This window comes from Spermophilus citellus, assembly GCF_964194105.1.
Source record: "Spermophilus citellus genome assembly, chromosome: 12".
NCBI classification, from domain to species: domain Eukaryota; kingdom Metazoa; phylum Chordata; class Mammalia; order Rodentia; family Sciuridae; genus Spermophilus; species Spermophilus citellus.
The window spans coordinates 43,737,080-43,743,451 of record NC_138198.1 but is presented as its reverse complement, the minus strand read 5'-3'; the positions used below and the strand labels follow the sequence as shown (position 1 = coordinate 43,743,451).

Sequence of the window (6,372 nt, the reverse complement as noted above, 5' to 3'; positions counted from 1 at the left end):
AGTCAACTGTGCTTGCTCACAGAAAACAATTACTTTTTTGAAGAGCATTAGGTTACAGATGAAGCATCCCTGTATCATTTTGTGGAAAGAATTATAAACATGGTCAAACTGAACATGCACAGAATATGACATTTCTTTGCATTGTTGTTTTAAGACAAACAAGGAAAACTTTTTAAGTATGTTGTATGTTCACAAAATGATGCCAACATTGTAATCCTGCCTCAGAATTTCCATAGTTTAACTATTACCCTAAGAGAAATATATGTAAATCATGAGCACACAATTCACAAACATGAAATACTAATGGTTAACAAAAATGGTAGGTTAAACTTCATCAGTATTCCAGAATATGCAAATTAAAACAAAGACTCTAAACCTATAAAATGATCAGAGCAAAGCAGAAGACATTCTTTCAAGTTTCTAGTGCAGACATATATTAAGTCCCTACTGTCTACATGGAATGTTCATCCAAATGGATATTTGAAAAGAAAATTTAAAATCACCTAATGGACAAATCTTTTATTTTTATTTTTATAACAAATATCATGATTTTATACTACATCCATGTCCTGGTAGATGGGCTACAGCTAGAGTGCTCTGTTAATCCAGTTCAAATATATTTTCTACAAAAAAATAGTTATGTAGAAGTTTAATTTGTTAGAGATTCTATAAATAATGGTATGTTCTTAAAATTTGTTATAGCTAATTAACTTGTCACATAGGAAATGGAAGATCTGTATTTGAGTTTAAAGCCCAAATAATCTCCCAATGCCCAGAACTAAATCTTCACAAATCCACTGTGTGCAGTACTTTGGTACTTAAAAAATGAGTTGTCCCGGAAAGATATAAAATGTACATTTCATTTTCTTTGGTTCAATCATTGCAAACCCCAATTCTTTGTTATACAGAAAGGCAGATCAGGTCAAATTTTACTGGGAAGGAAAGGGAAACTAAATTTTGGTGCTTTCTGAAATTATTAGTTTCAAAAATACAGAGAAACATAACTTTTCTTAGTAGAGGCTGTGTGTGCCAACTAATGCATTGGCACATTAGCTTCTAGCTCACACCAAATAAATGAATCAAAGAAAAGTAAAAATGCAAAAGTATATGAACAATATCCTTACCTTTTTGTATTTAGTTACTAATTGGTTTCTCAGTGCAACATTTTGCTTGCCACCATTTCCTTACAGAGGTTAAGTCTAACAATATATTCTAATAACACAATTTCACTAAGAATATGGTCTCTTGAGATAGTGTTTAAAATATTATACAAATGTTTTAAGATCCCAGGTTAATATAATTATCACATCTGAAAGTTACTACCAGTGCTTTGGTATACAAAAAGAGAAAAAAACAAAACAAAAGCCAGTAATGTTTTAACAATACTACAAAACAGGTGGGTTAATCAATGCACTCATTCATGCTTTCCACCACCCATCCCCCAAGAAAATAAAATACATATTTTCCATACTCACAATTTTTTAAAAAATCAAGAAAAATGTTTTCTTCAAAGAATTATTCCCCCTCCATTTGTTTTTCTGCTCTGAAAAAGAGAATTATCTGTTAGCAGCAGCATTTGCTGAATGAAACATTTCTTAAGATAAAGTTGCATGGCAGGTGGAGAAGAAATTTTGCCACCTGTTTGCACAGTCATTTGAATTTGCTAAATCTTTCAAAGTATTTCCTTCTACCCTTAAGAAATTAATTAAAAACTTGAGATGGTAGAAATAATTTTCATTGTTTTCCAAATATATTCAAATTATACATACAACATTGAATTCTAAAGATATTAATAACTTTTCTACTGTCCTTCATCACCCCTCCCAAACAAAACTTGAATGTTAGACCACAAGAATTTTTGCAAACACACATACAGGCTCAACTTCTGTTATGAAGATTTAGGAGAATATTTTAAATAAAAATCAGACTTAGAATTTCCAACTCCTGAAATGAATTAACATCTATAAAATAAACTTGTCATGTTCATTGAAAAAAATGGGGGAAAAAAACCTTTAAATCTTTGAGCATTGAAAGATCTGTCCTCCAACTAAAGTGTAAAATGTCATCAGGTATCTTTATATGAAGAAATTACAAATATAATATGAACCTCTTTTTTTGGAGATAAAAGAATTTTATTGTCCATCATTATGTCATACAAAAATCTAGAAATAATAGGTTTGTACAGGAAAACTACCAAATGAATAGTAAATGAGAACATGATAGCAATAATTTAAATGTGCTTACCCCCCCCATGATGTTAGGATTATAACCACTTCAAAGCACACGGTCTGGTGTCAGGGTGGTTTTTGTTCACTGGTCAAAGCTCACCATAATATTAAGGCCTTCAAGTGTCTCTGATTGCCCCAGCGGCTCTTGACAAAACTTTTGAGGTCTTCAGGAAAATTAATGTACTACTGGTGCTCCAGGGCTGTGCTGAGTTCCACCACCTCATCTGCAAAAGTGTTGTCCACCCCTCGGTCTGCAAGGAAATCCATTAGGTGGTCATACAAGGCCCAGTCTAAGGAATCTGTGTTCAGAGTGTAATTAGTCTTTCCATTCAGACTCGCCAGTGGTTTGAAAGCTAACTTCCTTAATAGAAAAAATGTCACTCTCGGCTTCCTCTTCTTGTCCAATCTCATCCTCCGGATACTGACAGTCTAGTACAAGAGCTTTCTGGCTATCGCTCTTCGTAACTTCAACCACACAACTGGGAATGGATCAGTTCAGGCTCCTGTTCTTCAACCTTCTGCCCTTCTGAGGCCTCTTCCTCACCATCAAATGTTGGTTGGATGCTATTGTTAATGTTGAAAGTGACAGTAATCTTTTCCCCAGCAACTTTCTGCACTAATTTAGCTTCTGTCCCGTTCACTCCAGACATCTTGGGAAGGGACTTATGCTTCTGGATTTTCTTTTCTTCCTTAATTTCATTTGTCAGGAATTCGACAAAAGCTTTATCTCCTTCCGTGCACAGCGTGCGACAGCCAGAGCCGCAGGGCCCAGAAGGCTGCAAGAGGCCTGGCTGCTGCTCCGACCTGGCTCACACACAGAGTAGTCTTTAGGGCCCAATGCTTGGCCCCAGGTGCCCACTGCAGCAGTTGCCAGAGGCAAGGGGCAGGCGCGACAGCGCAGAGGCAGGCTATGGCGGCGCCGGGGGGCTCTGGGAAGGCAGCGCAGTAGAGGAAGCATCCTGAAATTGGTGGCGCTAGTGTGCGAGCACAAAGGACAACCCTGGCCAAGGCCTGAACCTCTTTCAAGAAGGCATAAATTACTTGCTGCTTAAGATACTATAAAAGAACATATCTCCTTAATGTGGTGTTTGCCTAAAAGGATGCCAGAGAGACAAAGTTTTAGATGGTTATTTGTATTTTTAATGACATAAATATAATTAGATATATATCTGTGTGAAATAATTTCATTAATGGAAACCTTTACCATAGGTGATATTTTATAAAATAGCTGCTATCTTCCCAAAGCTTTCTTTTCTGATGTAGCTATACCAGAGTCCACCAAAGGTCAAGGTGGTAGGATTATACTAGAAGATGATTTTCCAGAGTAGCTATTGCACATACTTCTTAATTGTCTGTCAAATTTAAAATTGAATCACACTAATTAATAGCTCATGTTTATTTTAATATAAGAATAAGATCATTTACCCAGCACCTGCAATGTACCAGGCATTGTGCCAGGCACTTTGTAGTATGCTACTTAATCCTCATGACAACCCCATTCTAAAGACAGGGAACTGAAGCTTAGAGAGTTTAAGGCCTCACTATGAGTCTGATTTTGAACCCACTTCTGAACCCAGAACCCACATTGTTCCCAATGCACAAAACATAAAAATTAAAAATAGCAGATAGTAGAAACTATAAAAAGCAATTCCTGTTTCAACAATTTATAAAGGGGCTGGGGATGTGGCTCAAGCCATAGCGTGCTCGTCTGGCATACGTGCAGCCCGGGTTCGATCCTCAGCACCACATACAAACAAAGATGTTGTGTCCGCCGAAAACTAAAAGAAAATAAATATTTAAAAAAAAAAAAAAAACAATTTATAAATACAACAAGGATGTCTAAGAGATTCTGTTAGAGGCAAGTGATTATTTTAGTTTAATTAATTCAGTATAAACACACCTGCTTTGTGTGTCAGGGAGGGGGATAGAGTAGAGGATTGTTAATAGTTATTCAGTACAATTAAATAGGGTAACTATGGTTGACAGAATAAACTGAGTGTTTTGAAGTAGCTAATAGAGAGAAGATTTTGAATGTTCCTAACACAAAGAAATGATAAGTGTCTGAGGCAGTAGACATGTCAAATACCCAAATATAATCATTACACACACACACACACACACACACACACACACACACACACACTGTATCACATATATATGTACAATTACTATATCTTATTTAAAAATGAACATATATTTTAGGCTGCACACAGAAATGCCCGTAATCCCAGCTACTTGGGAAGCTGAGGCAGGATTGCTTGAGTCCAGGAATTCAAGATCAGCTAAGCAACACAGCAAGACCCTGCCTCAAACAATAAAAATTAAAAATATATTTTAAAAATAAAAAAATCATTGAAGTTATCCACTTTTAGTACTCCATTTCCATAAAAACAATGCCAATGCTAAAAATTTCTATTGATGCATATTGAGTGAGGAGATTGAATGTCCTAAAATATAACTCAGATTAAATATAGGGAGAATTTTACATTATTGGTATCAGCATTTAAAAGAACAGATTCCACATTCCAATGCCAACTATCACAATCACATAAATAGCACTATGATACAGATGAGAGAATTGGGCTAGATGAATGGAATGATAAATTACATTCCTTAGATAATTATAATAGGATGAAAGTTAATTATCCAAACTGAAAAGCATATGCACTGAGTATCTCAATCCTGCCCTTGAAAAACTTTAAAATTAATGTTTGTTCCCTCTACTTACTATATTTCAAGAGTTTAGTTTCCCTTCATCTTATAAAATCCAGATTCTACTAAAACTCACAATGTTGAACAATTAATTCTTTTTTTTAAAGTAGTAGGACACAATACCTTTATTTTGTTTATTTATTTTTATGTGATGCTGAGGATTGAACCCAGAGCCTCACACATGCTAGACGAGCGCTCTACCGCTGAGCCACAGTCCCAGCCCCCACATAATTCTTCTATTTAGGAAGACTGATTTATCTATTATTTTTTCACTATTAATATTTCTTGGACTATTCTGGTGGAAACAAGATATGTAGACAAACAGATGGACAGATTGGTAAGTGGATGGATGAATAAGTGGATAGATGGATGGTAGGTAGGGAAATAGAAATAAAAAATTTAAAAAATTTTAAAAAGATATGTAAGAATTCACTCTATTTCCTTAAGTAGGAATAAGCAAATAAGAAAAAATGAATTGCTGAATATTGATTCTATATTGACTATGCAATCAAAAAAACAAACAAAAAAAAACCAAATCTCAAAGCTTTTCTTGTCCTTAAGAAGCCACATAAAATAAGGAAGTGTACAAGTGACAGTGTTTTGTTTTAAAAATATTGGGTGTTGTATCTGTTGTATTAAAAACATATGGCTGATTTGATACTGAAGTTTTTTGATATTCATTGAAATTAAAGATGCCTCTATGTGGGAAGATGGTGATATGATGTAGACTGAGAAAAAGCATGTGCTTCCATTGTTGTCAACAGTCCCTCTCACAATGCACAGAGGAAATGGTTACAATCCTCTGGCTGCACATAAACCTTCTACCACAATCCTCCACCCTACTGCTAACAGCATGTCTGCCCATTGAGAAGTGTGACTATACCTACAGCAATAGCTTGCCTTCTTCAATCCCAGAATGAAGAAACTGGAACAGGCATTTAAATCCCTCCAACACCCAGGCCAACTTTTTCTAAAGGAGTTCTGCTTCCAGATGATATGTTAATCAATGTGTCATTTTACTCCCATTATCTGTAGCTTACCAATTCTGAAATGTCACTATTGTGCCATGGTGTGTTTAAATTGAAAGTCATGTTATAAACAAATCGGGTTTCACCTGCCTAAAATTTCAGTTTTTTAAATATTCAAACATCCAAGTTATCCAATTTTAATGTTTATTATAAAGGCAGATTTCATACACCCAAAACCAATTAGAAATCACTGGGACAAATCCATTTGGGAAAAGGAAAAGGATTAATAAAGTACTTTTAAAAAGATAAAGAAAATCCTGTCCTTTTCTGAATTTCCCAGTTATATTCAACTTCACAAAGTCAATAATTCATGACCAGGTCTTAAGGGAATGTTTATTTCTCTCTTAAAGTAAACATACATCCACATAAACAAAAAAGTAAGTCTTACAACATAATAACCATTG

At 34.9% G+C, this 6,372-nt stretch overlaps 1 pseudogene across 1 annotated transcript; it reads right to left on the bottom strand.

The window, feature by feature from the left end:
* Positions 1-2,324: 2,324 nt before the first annotated feature.
* On the bottom strand, positions 2,325-3,186 carry LOC308631623 (complement component 1 Q subcomponent-binding protein, mitochondrial-like; annotated as a pseudogene). The gene has a single exon. The product of its transcript is annotated as a complement component 1 Q subcomponent-binding protein, mitochondrial-like (transcript).
* Positions 3,187-6,372: the final 3,186 nt, after the last annotated feature.